Here is a 21,534-nt window from a genome sequence, read left to right on the forward strand (position 1 = left end):
TTCTGACTAGATTGTAGGCACTTCGGAGATCGAGCTTGGTAAAGACTCGAGCTCCCTTTAATCTGTCGAATAGCTCTGATATAAGGGGAATAGGGTAGGCATTTTTTATGGTAATCCTATTCAAACCCCTATAATCAATACAAGGGCGTAGGTCTCCTTCTTTTTTAGAGACAAAGAAGAATCCAGCCCCGGCTGGTGAGGAGGACCTACGGATATGACCCTTTCTGAGAGCATCCTTAATATATTCCTCCAAACAAAGATTTTCCTGGGGGGACAAGGCATAGACTCCTCCCTTGGGAGGCATAGTCCCTGGTAATAAGTTTATAGTACAGTCATAAGGTCTATGAGGAGGTAACCCTTCTGACTGGACCTTGTTAAATACCTCTTTCAAATCCATATACTGCTGAGGAATTTGTGTGGTCAAGGGAGGTGTAACAGGAACATTAATGGTGCCAATAGGTTGTGGGATTTGCTTAAAGCAAACACCTTTGCATCTCTCACCCCAACTCACAATCTCTCCTTCAATCCAATCTAAACGTGGATTGTGTTTCAGGAGCCAAGGGAAACCGAGTATTATCGGAACTGTAGGTGAAGATATGATTTGAAAGGTAATTTCTTCAGAGTGGAGAATACCCACTGAAACAGTGATTGGCAGAGTTTCGTGTGTGATGAAAGGCTGGGTAAGAGGCCTTCCATCAATGGCCTCGACTGCTATAGGTTTCTCTTTATGTCTTAAGGGCAGGAGATGTTTAGCAGAGAACTCTTTGTCTAGGAAATTCTCCGCTGCCCCAGAGTCAATCATAGCCTCACACTGAACAGTAGTGTTCTCGAAAGATAAGGTTACTTTGACCAGGAAACGGTTCTTAGTCAATTTAGGGGACATATACATCACACCTAAGGTCGGTCCCCGTACGTGCCTTAGGTGTGCAAGTTTTCTGGCCGAACCGGGCATGACGATCTTAGATGTCCCTTCTTGCCACAATACATACATAACCCCTCGTTACGTCTGTGTTGTCTCTCTGCCTCAGTGAGTTTAGCACTACCCAATTGCATGGGTTCAGGTTCTGGAAGAGGCGTTTGGCTACTCACCACTGGGTTAGAGAAACGAGGAGCTATGGACAAATTAGAACGTCTGTTACGTTGTTTGTTTTTCTCTCTCTCTCTGAGCCGGTTATCAATGTTTATCATGTAGGCAATGAACTCATTAAGACTAACCGGAAGGTCTCTAGCTGCAGTTTCATCTTGTATATTCTCAGCTAAACCTTCAGAGAAAGCAGCCACCAGACCGCTATTGGTCCAATCAACCTCAGACGCTAATGTCCTGAACTCTATTGCATAATCGGCTACAGAACGATTGCCTTGCCTGATTCTCATAAGGGCTTTGGCAGCGTTCTTCTCCCTGCCTTTAGGTTCAAATGTAGCCTTAAAGGCCGTAAGAAAGGTACTGTAATCACGGGCTATTGCGTCACCACTTTCCCATAAGGGGTTAGCCCAAGTCAAGGCTTTTCCAGTTAATTGGTTCATCAGATAGCCTATTTTAGATCTATCTGTTGGGAATGAACCTGGGGAGGCCTCAAAGTGGTATTCTATTTGGTTTAAAAAACCTCTAAATTCCTTAGAATCACCTCCATAACGAGGGGGCGGTGACAAAGTTATGGACGGTGGTTTATGTGGTACGGGAACCACTACAGGTGGCGGAACCACAGGTGGTACAGGAGGGACCTCTAAATAGGCAGTCCTCTGGAGCAAGGTCTGAAATGCCTGAGCAAATTGGTCTAACCTGTGGTCCATATCCTCCACCCTATTTTCACAGGCGATCATATGTTTGCATAGTTCTGCAGGATCCATGGCCATGTCGTAATGTCACGACTAGTAATGTGGTCCAGCACGCAGAATCTATGTAAACATATACATAAGTCAGAAAAGGAAAAATAACAGGACAGAGCGTAAACCGGACCTTAGAATGGCCGGACTAATACGCTAGAGACAGAGAATGGTCAAAGGGAAAGCCGAGGTCAAGGAAGCCAGAAAATACTCAATACCGATAAGACAAGCCAAGTCAGGGAAACCAGAGATCAGAATAACCAGGGAAACGCCAAGGATCAGGATACCAGGAAATCAGAAACACGAAACTAGCACTTTCAGGAAACCAGGAAACTGAAACCACGACATGGCAAAGTACTAGGGTGAATTAGGGGTTTAAATACCCCTCTCTAAGCTATGATTGGTCAGAGGGCGACCTCTGACCCCAGAACGTACGTGTGCGTTGACGTCGTGACGTCACGCACACGTTAGTATAATTCTCGGGGGCGGGGCTATCCATAGACGCGACCACGTGGTCGGCGCCATATTGGATTCGGGCGTGATGCCCGGAAGAACTACACGCGCGGTTCCCGGCTCGCCGACGAGCAGGTAAGCTCGTGTAGTCGGAGCGGTCGTGCCGGTCGGGCACGACCGTGAGGCTCGGCGGGCCGGTGACCGCAACACAGGATTAAAGGCACAGTACCCAGGTGAGGCCGGGCACCGCCACACACATAACATGCAGTTCTATTATGCTTATTAGCATTATATTTCATCCATTCTAACCATAGATTTACATCATTAAAACCTGTTTCAGCGGCCATGGTATCTTCAAAGGTGGGGTTAGCAATGGCCATCATGTCTTGAAAGGTCTGGATATGAGGTTTTAATGGGTTAGGGACCATATGGGTGGCCCCGTGCCACTCAGAAGAGTTGCACATATCTTTAAGGTAGAAATGCCCTAACTTTTTATAGGAACCCTTTTTCCAATACATTCCCATCACATACTGGTCCGCATCTGTTGGGCTTGGATGCTCAATGTTAAGAATTAATTTCATTGGTGTACTCCCCCCAGGCTTTCTCAAAGTCATCCTCTGGAGGAGGGATCTACCATGATCATCTACTTTAGATACGGCACTTTTTGGTTTGTAACCCCAGGCAGGCCCGGCATTCCATCCCGCCGCCCCCCAATGGTCACAATTGTGCCCCCATTGCTTGTCAACTACACAAACATATGGGTCTTTCGAATGAGGAATATCTCTATAGATGCTCTGGATTTGTGGTGTGGGAAATGGGCATTCTACAATATCACAGTAGTCAAAGGTATAAGTAGCCACCTGGGTGCACGATGAATTATACCAGAAGGTGTACCCACTAATATCTTTGGTAATGGCTACTTGCTGAGCCTTCATAAGGCTAATTAAGGAGAAGATGTACCAGAGATACATGTTTGTGCGATATTCGCTTCCTCTGGGGCAGGAGATTTCTTGCAGTGGGAAGCGTGGATCCAATTTGGCCTACCGGCCAATTTGACGGAGGTTGCGGTAATCAGGAGAACTTGGAATGGACCGTCAAATCTCGGTTCTAGGGTATTTTTCCGCACAAACTTCTTGACCAGGACCCAATCTCCGGGAAGTAGGTTATGGGAACCTGTATCCAATTCGGGATCTGGAATTGAAGAGAAAACTTGGGCATGTATTTTGTTTAGGACACTTGCAAGTTCAGTTACATAGTCTACTAAAACATCTGATTGGAGTTGCAACTGCTGCGGATAATAACAACCTAGTCTGGGTGCTGTCCCAAATAGAACCTCATATGGGGACAGTGAATGCTTCCCTCTAGGTGTGTGCCTAACACTAAATAAAGCTATTGGTAGGCTTTCCGGCCAGGGCATCTTTGTGTCTTGTGACATTTTTAACATTCTAGTTTTTAGAGTGCCATTCATGCGCTCCACTTTACCACTACTTTGTGGGTGGTAAGGGGTGTGGAAGGCTAGAGTCACCCCTAGAGCAGTCCAAATTTCTTTAGTCACTGTTGCTGTAAAGGCTGGGTCTTGGTCACTTTCAATGACTTCTGGAAGTCCGAACCTACATACTATCTCGGTAAGTAGGCGTCTTGCGGTTGTTTTTGCAGTGATATTGGCCACTGGGTATGCCTCTGGCCATCCTGAGAACATGTCCACTATGACTAGTGCATATTCATGGGGCCCACTCTTGGGCATTTGGATGTGGTCAATTTGAATTCGCTGGAAGGGGTACATGGGCTTTGCCAGGTGTTTCGCAGGCACCTTAATTGGTCTTCCTGGATTGCATTTTGCACAAATGACACAGGCCTTGCAGAAGTTATTGATCAATGTTGTGATTCCAGGTGCTTCATAATACTTCTGTATGAGGGCGGCCATCAGTTCTTTTGACAGGTGTGCAGGCCCATGTGCCCATTGGACAACAGCTGGATACAGATTTCTGGGAAGACAAAATTTGAAGTTGTTGTAATATATTCTGTCCTTTTGGACAGCTCCTTTCTTTTTCCATTTCTGGATTTCCTCAGGAGTGACTGCAGCTTGTTGTTCTCGCAAAATTCGTAAATCAGTAGGAAGAGTTTGCAGAGCAAAAATAGGAACTTCTTCTTCTTCTTGTCCGGACACTTCTTCGTCCACTTCCTGCAGATCCCTGGCCGCTAGCTTAGCAGCCTGATCAGCCAAATGGTTGCCCTTTGCTTCATCTGTATCCAATTTCCCATGGGCCTTGACTTTTAAAACGGCCACCTCTTTGGGGAGTAGGAGGGCGTCCATTAGCTCCTTGATTGCAGTGCTGTGCTTGACTGGTGTACCGGCGGTGGTAAGGAATCCTCTTGTCTTCCAAATTAGGCCGAAGTCGTGTGCCACACCCAGAGCATATCTTGAATCTGTATAGACGTTGGCACGTTTTCCTTCGGAAATTTTGCATGCAGGTCAGAGCCTGTAATTCAGCTTCTTGCGCAGACATTGCTGGCGGCAAGGATGATGATTTGATAACTTCATCTGTTGTGGTTACGGCATATCCTGTATGGTATCTTCCTTCTTCATCAGCATATCTTGAACCGTCCACAAACAGGGTAAAATCCGGATCTGGTAATGGATTCTCATGCACAGTTGGTAAGTGCACTGTTTCCATTTTCATCTGTTCAAAACAGTCATGAGGTGTTTCTGGGTCATAATCATTCTTTATGACCAGATCTTGAAATTCCTTTTCCAGGAAATGGCGTGGCCATGCTTCTAGAAGGTCAGTTGTTGGGTATTTGACAATACCATTTTCCTGTAGCTGTTCTTCATCCATGGTGGCCCATAGTTTTGCCATGGGCCCAAGATCATTCCATGACCTTGTCTTCAACTTGGTAACAGGAATATGTGGGATAGCGGTATCCCAATGACGGTAAAGGTAGTTAAGTTGTTGAGGTAGCTGGACCAAGACCATGCTATTGCCTTCAGAGTCACAATAGAAGTCTTGTGCAGTGAGCTTTACATCGGTCCAGTGGTAAAGCTCATCTTCATAGCAAGGTTCAGGAGTAATGTTCGGCTTGTACCACATGGTGCAGAAGGCGTAATCCGGGCCTTCACAAAGAGGTGTCTCATCTTCATAAAATGACAAATGTGGATGCATGACTTTCTTGATACATCCACAGAGCAGGTAGATGTAGGTTTCATCTGTGATAAATCCATAATAGATACCCCCCTCAGGGAGTGGAAGAAGAGTGGACGGATTAAGCACTTGACATCTTTGGATGGAAATGTTGTCAGGCAAAAGAAGATGACACTGTAGACGCAGGTGTCTGGCTGGAGACACGTGCTTGAGCTGGACTTGGTTGATAATAGCAGAAATGTCATGAGGGGCCAAAACAACCAGAGGGTGGCCAAGGACCAGGTCTGAGGTTCTTTCTATGAGTTCTCTCGCAGCAAAAACAGCCCTGAGACAGGAAGGAGTCCCTCTGGCCACAATGTCCAGTTGACATGAGAAATATCCAATAGGCCTCTGGCGGCCTCTTAAGTCATTTGTTTGGGTGAGAACTCCTGTTGCATGGCCTTGTCTTTCAGAGACATATAATTTGAAAGGTTTGGAGTAGTCAGGTAGGCCCAAGGCAGGAGCAGAAGCAATGGCACGTTTGAGAGCATTGAAATTGTCCAGAGCTTCATTGGTCAGACAGAATGGGTCAGACTTAAGAGCATCATAGAGAGGTTGCATAAGCAGAGAGGCTTCTGGGATCCATGCTCTGCAGTAGGAAATGAGGCCTAGGAAGGCATGAAGAGACTTTGAAGTCCTTGGAGGCGGAATGTCCAGCACAGCTCTCACCCGGTCCCGAGTAAGATGTCTGGTACCTTGAGATAGGCAATGCCCGAGGAAAATTACTGAAGGTTGGCAGAATTGTAGCTTGATGAGCGAAGCTTTGCATCCTTGTTCTGCCAAATAGCAAAGGAGACTAATTGAGCAATTTTCTGTAGTGGGTATATCAGCTCCACAGAGTAACAAATCATCCACATACTGGAGCAGAACAACGTCTGGGTGCTCGGCTTGCCATGGATCAAGGATGGTACCCATGGCCTTTGCAAATTGACTTGGAGAATTTTGTGCCCCTTGGGGCATGACAGTCCAGGTATACTGTTGCATCTCATGAGTGAAAGCAAACAGGTATTGACAGGAAGGGTCCAGGGGGACACTGAAAAAGGCATTGGCCAGGTCAATGACTGTGAAGAATTTTGCAGATGGTGGGACTCCAGAGAGCAGAGTATGGGGATTTGGTACAAGAGGGGTATCCAGGACGGTAGCTTCATTGACAGCACGGAGATCCTGGACCATCCTGTACTTCTCTGGCTCACCCTTTGGAGTTTTCTTTTTCACAGGAAATAATGGGGTGTTGCATTCAGATTTACATTTTACCAGGGCACCCTTCTCTAAGAGTGCCTTGATGTGGATAGAAATGGCAGCAGACTGTGCTGGTTTTAAGGGATATTGTGGTTTTCTTGGTAGCTTAGCTCCTGGAATGAGCTTTACCACCACAGGGGGAACATTTAGGTGACCTATGTCCTCTGGGCCTGAGGACCATAACTTGGCGGGCACCTGTGTTTTTAATTCCTCTGGGAAATTAGACCTTAATTCTGCTGCTTCCTCACGGGGCTTCTCCAAATGCAGCATCAGAGGCAAGGAGCACAGGGCTGAAGTGTCTGATACAGATAGAGGTGTAAACATTTCTACCTGTCCATCCGGGGTAAAGGTGATGGATGCTTGCAGGCGTGAGAGAACATCAGCACCTAACAGGTTAATTGGGCATGTGGAGGATACTACAAAGCGAGCGAGCAGGCTGGAACCAACTCGTAGTGGAGTTGTTAAAGGGCTATGTCTCGGCTGGCCATCCACTCCAACACAAGAGACATCAATATTTGACAGAAAAGATGGGTCTGGCAGGTCTTGTTCTCGCAGAACACTACGGGCTGCACCTGTGTCAACAAGAAATGTGGTAGGGTGGCCTTCAATGGGCAAAGTCACTGTGGCAAGTGGCCCCCCTTTATCCCCTGTAGACACTGCCATTACAGGGGTTACAGACACAGGCTTGCCAGCTTCCTAATCATCTGGTTCTTCAACAATTGGAACCTTTCTCTCGGTCTTGGGGCCTGGGGCAGGCTTGGAGAACTTTTTGGGTGCCCCTGGTTCCCTTTTTGGTTCCGGACAGTCACTTCTGTAGTGTCCCTGAGCCCCACAATTAAAACAAATTACATCCTCTAACTTGACTCCCTTGGTGCCGGAGGTGATGGGGGTAGCGCGGGCCACCATGAGGGGAGCTGGATTGGGTCTCCTTGGGGTCTGAACAGATTCCAAACCTCTAGCAACTAAAAGCAGGGTATCCAGGGGAACAACCTTATATTCAGGGCGTGCAGCAATGATTCCCTTACGTATAGAGTCTTTGACACCTTGGACAAACGCACCTGACAGCATTTGTGAATGAATTTTGTCAGTAAGATCAAATCCTAAATCTGTAAACATTTGATACAGTCTTGCATGGAACCTTTCTACTGATTCTCCTTTATCTTGAATAACATCAGTGAGGCCAGCAGCCTGATCTGCAAGTTTGTCTTTAGCCCATTCTCTTAATTGGGTGCAAAAGGTTACCCCGGAGGGGTAATCAACATCACTGGAAAGCAGATCTGTACTGAGGTGACGGGCCATGCTCGGCCAGTATGCATCCCCTGCTTTAATAGCACAAATGCTCAGCAAATCACGCCATGCGGTGGAATAGGTTTTTTGAATTTGAACTATCCCTCGGTAAAAAGGCATAGGCTGTTTTTCTGGGTCAGGGAGCGATTTCATTAATGCGCTAGCTTGAGTGGGGTTAAAGGCAACATATTTAGGAGGGGTCCGTTCACCCCGGCCCTTGTGTCCAAAGGGATCATCGATGGAACGATGAGTTGAGGCTCCTGCAGCGGCTCCTGCAGCCTCCGACGAGTCCTGGGATGAACTATCCTCGTCTCTCTCATCTAATTCTATGATCTGAGCTTTCTTTCGTGCAGGGCCCGGGTAAGGTGACAGGACCGGAGGATGAGCGGGGGTCCCAGATGCGGGGGTGGCTAGCGAGTCATAACCGGGGGATAGGTAGTCACCGGGAATTACTGGCATCAGGGCTGTACTGGGGGCCGCCATATTAGTGGCCGGAAAGGGTAATGTATTAGGGTTAAGGGAAGAAGTGGCGGCCATGTTGGATGTGGGCACATCCGGAGCAGACTGTGTCGGACTGGGCATGACCGGAACCTGGGGAGTGGCTTGGGGAAGGGGTAGTGGATATCCGGGATAGGGCAGGGTCATGGGATATGGGAAGGGGTAGGGCCAGGCTGGGGAGGGGAAGGAGGTGGGGTATTGGACTGGGGTGGAGATGGGAGGGGACGGAGAGGGATTGGTAGGGGTGGGTGTAGAGGGAGGAGCCGGGGCAAGGGTGGAAGAGGTGGTTAGCTGGGCGGATGAAGAGGGGAGGGGATCATTAACGGAGAGAGAGCGTAGGGAAGGAATGGCAGATGAAATGTTAGGGAGAGGTACAGCAGGTAGCGTAGGGATGGATGAGGATGATGGGAATGTTAGGGACGGGGAGGGGGAAAAGAAAGATCCGTCAGAATTCAGGACCGGGCAGACAGGGGAGGTGATGGGAAGGGTATTGGGAGGATTGGGAGCGGGGAACATAGTCAGCTGACTATCACTTATAGCTGATTGAACCTTGGGGATAAATATCCCCTGGGCGCCATTCTGGGGCGCTGGCTGAGGGTAGACCCCAGCAACACAATTCTGATGATACACAAACAATTTCACACCTTTGTGATTTATTTCTTCCTCAACCCAACCTTCTAGCTGAATAGCCTTCGCTACTCTGTACCATGCTTCAGCAGTCTTTAATAAACCATTATCTGTAAGCTTGCCTTTCATTTCTGCCAGTAACTTACGCCAACTTTCTGGTTGCAATCTTCCACCCGTTGGTACAGTAATTTTACATACTTTTGCAATCTTTACAACACCTTTAACCATCTCCTCACCCTCTCTGTTTTCTACCAAATCACATGCTAACCAGCCCTTACTGGGCTTACCCAAATCCTGCCCCATAATCCCCCTACCCCTATACCAGCGTCCTAGATATAGAGAGAGAGAGAGAAAACTGAACAAGAACGTCTACAATGCTCGACTGCCACCTGAGAACCGTGGGACTTTCTCAGATGCGTCTTCCCAAAACGTAGACTAGTCACTGAATCCGCCTACCCGGAGTGGTAGACACGGATTGGAGCGAGGTGAGACGTGTGTGACCAATCACTTCTCTTTTAAGAGGAATGGGAGTGGATAGTATAATAATATAGGAAGTATAGAAAAGATGAAAGGCAAGGAAAATCCTTAGAGACAGACACAGGAGTTCATGAGACTCCTAATTAGACAAACAAGACAACAATACAATTGAAATACAGTGCATGCATCACAGTTCAAATGAAATCAACAATAATCCCTTTCCTTTTACATGTGCTTACTCCAAAGTCACCTCCCTCAACCTCGTAGTGTCCCCGCTCGGAGAATGACTTCCTCAAGTCTCACTACCACAATTAAATAATCAGTGGACCTTCAACTCAACTAGAGCCGAAGGGTCCGGGTCAGGACGTCCCCAACTCAACTAGAGCTGGATGGTCCGGGTCAGGACGTCCCCAACTCAACTAGAGCTGGATGGTCCGGGTCAGGACGTCCCCAACTCAACTAGAGCTGGATGGTCCGGGTCAGGACGTCCCCAACTCAACTAGAGCTGGATGGTCCGAAAGCGCACAGTGAAGCTAGCTAGGCTATCAAAGTGACACAAAATTGGATCACAGGAAACTATGATTCTACACAGATCCTACAGTTCCACAAACTTCTTTTTCCATACAGCCACAGCCACGAGGCTCCTAAAAGAAGTAAACAGGCAACAGAAGACCCCCAGGAACACATCCACAGGTCAACCCCCCCTTTATCCCAAAAGAGGTAAAATACAAACAGATAGACAGACACACTGAAGACCCAGGCAAGTCCCCTCAGGTCCACCCCCCTTTATCCCAAAAAGGGGAAAACAAGCAAGACAGAACCCCAGGCAAATCCCCTGCAGGTCCACCCCCCTTTATCTCAAAATAGGGAAACAGGCAAACAATTCAAACACACCCAGGCAACAGATAGACTAAAATGCAGGTAAACAAGTGAGTAACGAGACACCGGGCAAGATATTACCTGTCTTTGATGTCCTCCCGGGAAGCAGTCACAGACACGTGGACGGGTCAATCAAAGGGGCCGGAACATACCGGTGGCTCTGCAGAAGTCTCTACCGTGTACCTGGAGGTGATCAATCTCCTTTCCTTCCCCCCGGATTCCTCCGTCCACCCTTGTCTTCCTTAGGACGGCTCACCGGCCGGACATAGCCCGATGCCCCACGTTGGGCGCCAAGTTGTTATGGTACTTTTTGAAAGTAAACCAAAATGTTCAAATGTCTATCTGTTCCTGTCCAAATCAATAAAATTAAATTGCGTATATACGCTGAAGTAATTAAGTCTGACACACAAGGTTCAGGTTAAAATAACTTTGAGAAAGTTTATTGGCAAGTGAAGTAAAAGCGGGCGCGCAGGCCCTTTTAAGAGGCATTTTGCGTCATCATTGATTATTAGAATATCAGCAAATAAACATCATCAATTGGATTAATTGTTAAGTGTCGGTGTTAGTGTCTTACCTATTGGTTCAAAAATAAAGAGGTTAGTCCCGTGCCCACCCATCAGAGGTGGGATTATTCTGGACACGGGTGGGGATAAGGGGGGTCCTAAGCGTCATTTTACACGGTCAATTATATCAGGCTTTATGTCCAGGTGCAAGGTCTCTTATGAATAGAACATTTCATTACTTCTGTGTTCTGTGGCCTTCAAACTATACTATCTTACAAGTTCTAAGGAGTAGCCAGCAAGTCTTAAGGAGTAACCAGCACCTCCTGGTATTTGTCCTTGCAGGAAAACACAGTCTTTGTCTACTGTACTAATTGGGTTGAGAAGTTCAGTCACGTAATGTAGTTTTAAAATGAACAAGTTAAGTCATGAGGACAAAATGGAGGATTGAAGAAGTCAGGTTAGGAAGACAAAATGGAGGATCATCACAGTATAAAGTTAAAATGGAGTTAGTACAATAATTCAATACAAGTACAATAAGGATTTTTAATAATCCCACATCAAAAGTCCGCAAGAGGGACTGAAACGTTGATTTTTTATGGAACTGGAATAAAAGTTATATTTTAAACGAAATACCCGTGAGTGCAGCCATCTACTTTGGATCTATGGACATTTGGCCCTGGTAATGCACCCGGTTTTGATCTGCTAAAAAAGGTTAGCTTGTGTGCAAGGTACAACACATATTATATATATATATATATATATATATATATATATATATATATATATATATATATATATATATATATATATATATATATATATATATATATATATTGTATTGTGAAGATTACTAAGAGGAAAATCTTCGGCTTTATATCCAAAGGGAAGTGTATTTTTAACTTTTGCACTCAGATCACTTTTTAAAGGTGTGAAAGTCACGGTTATATTATATTCGCATTCCAGGTATTTAGACACTCCGATCAGGCAACACTTACTAGCTCATCCTTTGATAGGAATGCCACAGCACATCCATCAGACATGCAACAAAGTCCCCCTTTCAGTTGTGCATCTCGAGCACGTTGAAGAGGTGCTTGGAAAAATGTTGTGTAACTTGTGTAGAGTCATGTTCCATCTATATCGTAGTTTTCTGTGTGCCTCTACATGTGAATAACCCTTTGTCCATTTAGATAGGTTCTTCCCTCTGAGCCAGATAGTGCCCATTCATAATCCACTTCCCAATGTGATTTACAAACTAAGGATTTATCAGTTATCATCTTCAACCGAGCTCTATAGCACAGAGAAAGAGCCTTAGATTTAGTTGGAAATATCAAACATCTATCTAGGACAAGTTGTTAAGAAATGGAATTGAGTTTCTGTGTGGGTGTCTGAAGTACTACATGTGACGTATCTATGCTTTTAAATTGTAAGTAAAAATGGTGTTGCTTGAGATATTTCATTGTTCTTGCAAGTTTGGGAAGGATTGCACCTCTTGGATATCATAGAGATGGGATGCATGAGATATGCCTGCCTCTGACCATTTTTTAGGGAGATTGTAGAGGAGACAGCTAGGGGAGTTAGTTGCTCTTTAAAGATAATGGGGCTGGGGCATGGTCTGACCAGGAAATTAGACCAATTTGTGAATGTTCTATTTTAGGCAGTGAGGCAACCTGAATTAAAAACCTAGGTTGGTCTGGTATGCCTAAAGCAACACTCAGGGATGAGGGAGTCTGACTTGGAATGGAATGCTCAGAACTGGGTATAGGCAGAAATTTCACCAAAAATCTGTCCCAAAATGTAGAAATACAGTTATATCATTGTGGGTGCAATGATATAGGTAAACCCAGGAGCTAGTTCCACTTAAAAAGGCTTGAGTCACCAGTATGGATATGCAGTGTGAATACCAAGCAACTGTTATATATATGGTGTGTATACCTTTAAATCTGTCAGAAAACAGGATAGGGTTATAACACACCAATTGCTTATATTTAGTGAAAAGAAAAAAAGTCTAAAAGTCTTTGTATACAAAGGAACAGTATAAAGGACTGTTCCCTATATTGGTGTGGAATTAGTGTAACATCAAGCATATATCTAGTGTATATCCCTTTAAATCTGTATATGTCAGAAACAGTATGCTCCAGAATTTTTTATCCTTCAAAATTTTTTATCCTCCAGAATTTTTTATCCTTCAAAATTTTTTATCCTCCAGAATTTTTTATCCTTCAAAATTTTTTATCCTCCAGAATTTTTTATCCTTCAAAATTTTTTATCCTCCAGAATTTTTTATCCTTCAAAATTTTTTATCCTCCAGAATTGTTTATCCTCCAAGAATTTAATTTAATTTAACCCAATTTTATCCTCTCACAAGAAGACTTTCTATCCTTTTTCAAATATTTTTACCCTCCTCCTCCTCTGTATTATTGGTTGAATTTACATGTTATCCAAAACCATTCACTTATGCACTTCATTTATCACTAGCTCTTACTAACATATTGTTCAAACATACAAGTTCATTGATAGTATAGTCCATCATAATGGCTGAACCCTAAATTATTCCCATATGCACTATATTTATTCGCATATGCACTTTATCTGTTTATATCTATTTATATATATCACTAGATCTTATTATACACCTTTATATTCTCAATACTATTTATTACTTCATATTACTCTAAAATACATTATATATCTATATACCCAAATGTTTTGCTTTTGCTAATTCATCCAAACGGCCAAACTTATAAATAATTCACATATGCACTGTAACTCTCTCTGTGCATATTTCTATTTATTCTATTTATTCCACTTATTCACTTTATTCACACCTATTTAAACCACTAGCTTCTACTATCTTACTATTTTTAGATTTATATCCCTACCTAAGTGTCTACCAGCAGCATAGTTCATAATGGCTGAACTTACATTTATTAACCACTAGCTTTCATCAGACCTTTTGATTATTATTCATATTATATATTTATGCACATAACTAAATGCATTGTTCATGTCAGTTCACTCATAAGACTGGACTCGGAATTGATCCAAATATGCACTTTATTTCCTTCTGTACAAGTTCATTAATTTACTTTTTTCATATAATCAACTGTTATTTTTACATATATTCTTTAATCAAGCGGTATTTAAAGTTTATAATTTATTAAAATATATTTTATGTGCTTTATGGATTATATGTATTCTAATTTTATTTAATTAATTAATCCAATTCATTCTTTTATTTAATTAATTAATCTAATTCATTCTTTACATATTCTAAAAGTATTATAGTATTATAGTCATGTACTAAATGTGTTTTTTCTCATGTGTAATCTCATACTTTATATACATTCTATATAATAATATATACTTTATCTATAGTTCAGACATTTCCCTCAGATAACATGTAATGTTCTAAATGTCTTAGATTATCTTGTTTACGAATGGTTTACAATTTTGTGTTCACCATATATTATATATATAAGATTATATGTGTATTTCCCTATTTCCTTTGAAGCAATCATCACACTAATGCAATTAATTGTAACTGATTGAGACTGTATATAAACTATGCCACAGTGAAGAACTGTCATCTTGTCTCTGATGAAGTGGGGCTGACACCCACGAAACGCGTAAGGCAGAAATCGAGCGGGACGCAGAATACACACAGCTGACTATTGTGCTCTCTTCCATCGAGCACAGAGCACTCCGAGATCTGAGGACCGACCGACCGGCTTGCAGCGTGCATCACCCAGAGTGAGGTCTGGGACGCACGCCAACCTCACAAGCAGCCGGCAGCAAATGATACATTTGTAACAACATCGTATCCACAGCCATCCTGATCGGTCCTAAGGATTTTTTCTGAAATACCAACACAGACTTGCTGGTAATATTCTTGCGAATCATCCCCAATTGATATTTTTATATATATATTTTTATATTTTTTTGATATACATATTTTTAATTCTTCGTTGTCACTCTATATAAGCTATTATGGTTTGACACAGTTATTACTATTATTATTATTTTTCTTCTAATAAATTCTATATTAATTTTAACCTATTGGATTCCGGTAATTAATTTTTCCATATAGAATACAGTCATCCATATACTTTGAAGTTTTATCTTCATGAGCATACTGTTTCTGACATATACAGATTTAAAGGGATATACACTAGATATATGCTTGATGTTACACTAATTCCACACCAATATAGGGAACAGTCCTTTATACTGTTCCTTTGTATACAAAGACTTTTAGACTTTTTTTCTTTTCACTAAATATAAGCAATTGGTGTGTTATAACCCTATCCTGTTTTCTGACAGATTTAAAGGTATACACACCATATATATAACAGTTGCTTGGTATTCACACTGCATATCCATACTGGTGACTCAAGCCTTTTTAAGTGGAACTAGCTCCTGGGTTTACCTATATCATTGCACCCACAATGATATAACTGTATTTCTGAATTAAAAACCTGTCTATTCTCGAATAACTTTTATGTGCTGCAGTATGGCATGTATAATCAAGTTCGGTGGAGTGAGTTATTCTACAGGGATCAACACATTTGTAAGACATGAGTGTTTGACATATTTGGGGAGATAGAACTGCCTGTCTACGTAAAGTGCAAGCAGATAGCTCGTGACGGGGTAGAGAAATCTAATTTGCTGTCCAACAAGAAATTGGTGTCGCCTCCAACACCTTTCCACAAGAAACTGCAGACACTAAAGCAAACAGATCATTTACAACGGCATGTTGATTTTCATTGGGATCATATACTCTGATCAGTGTGTATGGGTTGTTATTTGTTATTTACACAGCATTGTATAATAAGATACCTCCCTTTTTTATTTCCTCTCTTGCAATCCAATGCAAATTATAAATCTTTTACTATCAAAATAGATACATCCTCTTTCTTAGTAGAATAACATGCATGGTAGTCTGTGAGAAACCAAGGTGAGTTGTATCATGGACTATGTCCCCACTTGAAATGGGTATCATGAAAAAACGCAATGTGGCTACCATTCCGTTTTGCTTTTTGGGCAAGTTAATCCCTCTTGTAGTTAGTGGAAAATCATAAAAAACATGGATTTTCAGAGCAAGGTGATGTGGATTTATGGACCAGGGTAAATAGCAATGATTGCGGTAGACTGAGTAGACCGCGACCAGACATATTTTTATAAATGCGCACAAAATAGTGATTCCGTATAGGTAACAAGATGTAGTGGACATCTTGCCTAGATTTGAGAAGTAGTAAAAGACCAGGTTTAGACAACAAAAGTATGAGCAAGAAAAAAAAAATAAGTAACTATGTACAAGTTTCTATTTGGCATATTTGGATGGCATAGATCAAAATGAAAACTGAGTTAACTTTGGTTTTAACCCCAAAAAGACACCATGCGGGTGATATTACAGAAACACAAACGAACTAGTGTTGCACTTTTAGGAAAGAACACAAATTAAGTACTGCTTGTTCATGGTTTAAAACATTGTATCACATTGTTGGGTGAATATAGCCTTAATCTTGAAACATAGATTTCAAAATGCTGCCATAGCATAGGTAGGAAACCTATTGAGTGGTACCTGGTTAGGTATTCTGAGATCGTTTTTCAGCAGGTGTTTTAGTAGAGTTAGATTACTGACCACTCCTTAGAGAGTTTCTTGGGTGAGGTCTTGTCTGTGGCTGCTGAAGGGTCCTCTACATCTGTTATACAGGCTGTGAATAGCACTGAACAGGAGAACTCACAACTCACATGTCTGCTCTCATGTGTTGCTAAGACATGCCCCTCACATGAATACATTTTTGAGTGTTCAGGCATCTTACTTTGTATTGAATCTCTCTGGCTATGTAGGCACACTCTCATTCTATTGTATGTCGAGGTAGACTTAAGGAAATCTAAGGGTATTTTGAAGACTATATATCACTAGGACTTATTAGCCTTTGTTATATATAGACACATGTTTTCAATGAGCTAGTGCTATTTTCATTTTTTTCCCCCTAGCCTTTGATATACACACCTCTACCTTCTACCTTGTTTTTTTTTTATCATGTGTTGAGGTAGACTAAGAATATTAGAAGACATATATATGTATGTTATAGATATATATTTATGATACATGAAACCTAGAGGATGCACTCATCTGAACATGCATACGTTATAGGGCCAAATCAATTTAGAAAATACAAGATCCAGCGCACTCATTCACTAAACAGCAGTCTCACAGAATAGTTTTATTTAAAAACACCTCACCTAGGCCAAAATGATGGGGGTTTAGTTACAGTATATGATCATACATTGCATAAGCCTGCCACAACGTCAATGTACCCCATTCTTGGCAGGTTTTACTCTAGCAGCCTAATGTCTGCTCTAATTTGATTAATGCCACTTACTTGAGGGGAAAAAATCCATCTGGGTCTCTTTGCAGTACATGGTTAAATAGGAGATTTAGAAAGTTTAAGAAATTAACCTGCTCTACCTTAGGACTAGTAGTCATAGACTTTCTAACTAACACTCAGAAAAACAGTCTGTGTCTCATACAGAAAGTTTCAAACTATCCTTCCAGAGTGTGCCTCTGTGTTGCCTTGGGCCATTCCCCTCTCCGAAATATTGCCACATGACTGCACAGTGCTTGAACCGTAGTGATGATGAGACTGGCTGGAGCACAGGGCACCAGGAAACCAGAGTGCTCCCCGCATCCAGCCCCCAGAACATCGCTATAGCCAGTGGCAGAATTCAGGTAGAGAGGGCCCTGGTGTAATAAATGTTTATGGGCTCCCCACTAGCGCAGGGTTAGCCAAAAGGTATGTCCTCAACTTAGCGATGATCGTAATATTACTTATTTGTTTTTGAGTGATTTACTCTAATACAGAAATCTTATTATTTTTCATAACTTGACTTACTTATTATATAATCCCACTGTATACAATTAACAAAGTGGTGCATAACACATCTCTATATCCTCCTGGGAACCAAGGAAAAAAAGTGTCTTCCACTTTTTTTTTTTTGTGATTTCCTACTTAGGAAGTTACCAGCACCCCACCCGGTCACGTGACATATCACTGGAAAGCCCAGGACGTCCTATTTACAATACGGTAGGGATTGACAGAGTAGCTCAAAAGAATAAAAAGAGATGTATGTGAATGAATGTCGAGTACAGAGAACACAAGTTAATGGGCTCAATCTCAGGATGATATAAATGCTATTAATATTAAGAATTAAGATGAAAGAGAAATAATATGTTGCAAAAATATGATCTTTGTCCTTGTTTTCAAAACAAAATACATGCCTTTAAATTAAAACATTTAGCTTTTTGTCTTAAGTTTTTGTAATTTATTTAAGAATCAACAAAGATGGTTTGTTTTGTTTTCACTATATGGTATACTTTCTATGCATATAGAAATGAAAAAAAACGATTTATATATTACTTTAAATGACACAAAAAATACTTAACTGCTGGTGGTCAGTTCGCTTGGTAATGAAGGGGTTAGAGCAACTCGTGAAATGTAGTACACATATAAAAAAATGTTTAAACGTTATTCAAATAGCAACCATTAAAGTTAAAATTCCCAAAAAAGTTTTGTTTATAACAAAGTAGCAAGATAAACATTTCATATGCTTTACAAATTCTAAACGCGATGGTACTAAATCATTCAGCAGATATAAATAAAACAAGCTAAAACACAGCAAGTAAAACCATGCAACCCTCAATAACCTCTGTTTTCTAGCAAGAAAAGATGCATCATTTTATTTTAAATTTACTAAGAATATTAAAACTGATTAAACATAAACTTACTGATATTAAAACAGACTTGTATTCATATTCTCTGTCATGTTTTATATATATATATATATTTTAAGTTGATTTTTTTATAGCTTACCTTTTCCAGTCGTCCTGGAGCTTCCTCTCTTTGCTTCTCTTTTCCACTGTCTTTTGTTTCACATCGAAAGTGAAAGTAAGACGTGGAATGCTAAATAAATGTACTACACCCAGCTGTGCTACAGAACTGCATGGCGATGCATGGGATAACAGTTATATTAACCCCTTAAGGACCAAACTTCTGGAATAAAAGGGAATCATGACGTGTCACACACGTCGTGTGTCCTTAAGGGGTTAAAGGAACACTATAGTCACCTAAATTACTTTAGCTAAATAAAGCAGTTTTAGTGTATAGATCATTCCCCTGCAATTTCACTGCTCAATTCACTGTCATTTAGGAGTTAAATCACTTTGTTTCTGTTTATGCAGCCCTAGCCACACCTCCCCTGGCTATGATTGACAGAGCCTGCATGAAAAAAAAACTGGTTTCACTTTCAAACAGATGTAATTTACCTTAAATATCTTAATCTCTAAATTGAACTTTAATCACATACAGGAGGCTCTTGCAGGGTCTAGCAAGCTATTAACATGGCAGGGGATAAGAAAATCTTAATTAAACAGAACTTGCAATAAAAGCCTAAATAGGGCTCTCTTTACAGTAAGTGTTTATGGAAGGCTGTGCAAGTCACATGCAGGGAGGTGTGACTAGGGTTCATAAACAAAGGGATTTAACTCCTAAATGGCAGAGGATTGAGCAGTGAGGCTGCAGGGGCATGTTCTATACATCAAAACTGATTCATTAAGCTAAAGTTGTTCAGGTGACTATAGTGTCCCTTTAAGAAGCAATTTGAAAATATGTAAACATGTTCAGAATGTGTGGGTGTAATTCCCTTGCAGTTTTGTCAGGGGCTCTCGTGGTACCTACAGACTGGCCCCTCAGCGGCCAAGTGAAAATTCACTTTCCAAATTAACCCATTAAACTTTGAGCAGCAATCAGATAGTGAGAGTGCTTTAATTTTATCACATGACAGGAGGCTTCCTATTTTGCATTTCTCTCTTTGCTAAACTCCACAGCAGTAAAGAAAGTGAAACATTTAACCAATCAAAATGCAATAGGGAGTAAGGTATTCCCAGCAAACAGGCTCCTCATCCTCCTTCTTTACTGCTCCATCATAGACAGGTCAGAGTTTTTTGCTTTTCCCTTATATGTATATTTTTTACTGTCTATTTTATCTTACTCATATATATTTACTGTTTAGTTTAATCTATACCCAGATTATATACCTTTTGGTGTTTTCTCATATATATCTATCTGTTTATTTTATCTTATACTCTGATTATATGCCTTTTTGGTGTTTTTCTTGTTACTATATTTTCGCTTATGTATATTTTTTCCATTATCTTTGGTTTTTTTATATTTATATTTGATCAGACTAGGGCTTCTTCACCCTAGTATACATCTAGCTTTCTGCTTACTATGTAATTCGCTCCCGCTCCTTTTACCACCCGCGGACAGACCCGGTATCGCCCGACGGTTTTACCGCCGTCGCACTCTTTGTTTTCCCCTGTTCCGACCGTCACCGCCACCCGGTCGGCTCTTTGCCTCACACCTAGCCGCCTCGCGGCTCCCATTCCCGCCCTACCCTCACGGCAGCCATTTGGAATCTCGCGAGATTGCGGCCGCCATTTTAAAATCCTCACAGTGCCCTAAGTGCTGCGACCGGGGACGGAGCTCAGCTAACTCTCAGTTTAAAAATACAGAGGTCAGTCCGATATATATTTTACTTAATAAGCTGTATAAAGGCACCAAAGGGATCATTACCCTGTGCCTGTCTGGGGTGCTGCCCCATAAACCTTGCTGCTTGTGGAGGTCGCCCTGTGGCCACCTCTGTCAACCTGGGTGAGGCCCAGATATACGTAAAAGCCCAATAGTGTGGTTACTGCCTGTTTAGTACATATTTTACCACAACCAGTGCCTGATACAGGCTGTGTATACCCTGCTGGGGTCTCTACACTTTACAAATGTTATCACACCAGTGCCTGATACAGGCTGTGTATACCCTGCTGGTTTTTTTTTCTACACTGTACCATATAAGTCATATACAGGCTGGATATACCCTGCTGGGGTTTTTTTACACTTTACCATTTCATTCATTTTAATTATTTTCCACCACACACCCTGCTGGGGTTACCTCCTACTTGGAGTACATATAGTGCACACTATTGCACCATGCTGGGGTCAACATTGATACAGTGAATAACACAGCTGAACTGACCTCTACTACTGCTTACGCCCTGTGACACATAAATTATAACCTGTCAATAGATATGGAAGCTTCTCAAAATACAGCAGACTTCCAAACCATGATAAATGAGGCAGTAGCAGCCTCCATGGAGAAAGTTCTCTCCAAAATGATGGCCTCTAATACTGATAAGAGGAAACCATCTAAAACCCACCAATCCCGACACAACTCAGATTCCAAGGATTCGGAACCACATAAGAGCCAATTGCCCTCAACTGGCAAACGCCACTGGAAAGGGGAAAAGGGTCACCAGAACCCGACCAAGGCAAAGCAGCATAAGCCCTCAACGGTCACTACCCCGACCCCACAACTCGATTACTCCTCTGAAGAGGAAGACACACATACCATACATACCAAGTCATTGGCCATTTTGGATGAATGGCGAGCAGACGAGTCAGACTTGCAGGAGGATGCATGGGGTACCGATTCCGAATCTCAACTCGGTTTAT

At 42.1% G+C, this 21,534-nt stretch overlaps 2 protein-coding genes across 2 annotated transcripts in view; both read right to left on the minus strand.

Moving 5' to 3' along the window:
- Positions 1–18,917, minus strand: part of LOC134577857 (guanylate-binding protein 1-like) — a 55,118-nt gene extending 36,201 nt beyond the window's left edge. Inside the window, exon 1 of the mRNA XM_063436766.1 lies at positions 18,844–18,917. The gene's annotated coding sequence lies outside the window, so the exon portion shown is untranslated. The remainder of the gene's footprint in view (positions 1–18,843) is intronic.
- LOC134577283 (guanylate-binding protein 1-like) overlaps positions 1–21,534 on the minus strand; it is a 326,911-nt gene that overhangs the window by 140,556 nt on the left and 164,821 nt on the right. The window lies entirely within an intron of this gene.

The sequence above is a fragment of the Pelobates fuscus genome, chromosome 11 (genome assembly GCF_036172605.1).
Source record: "Pelobates fuscus isolate aPelFus1 chromosome 11, aPelFus1.pri, whole genome shotgun sequence".
In the NCBI taxonomy this organism is placed as follows: Eukaryota; Metazoa; Chordata; class Amphibia; order Anura; family Pelobatidae; genus Pelobates; species Pelobates fuscus.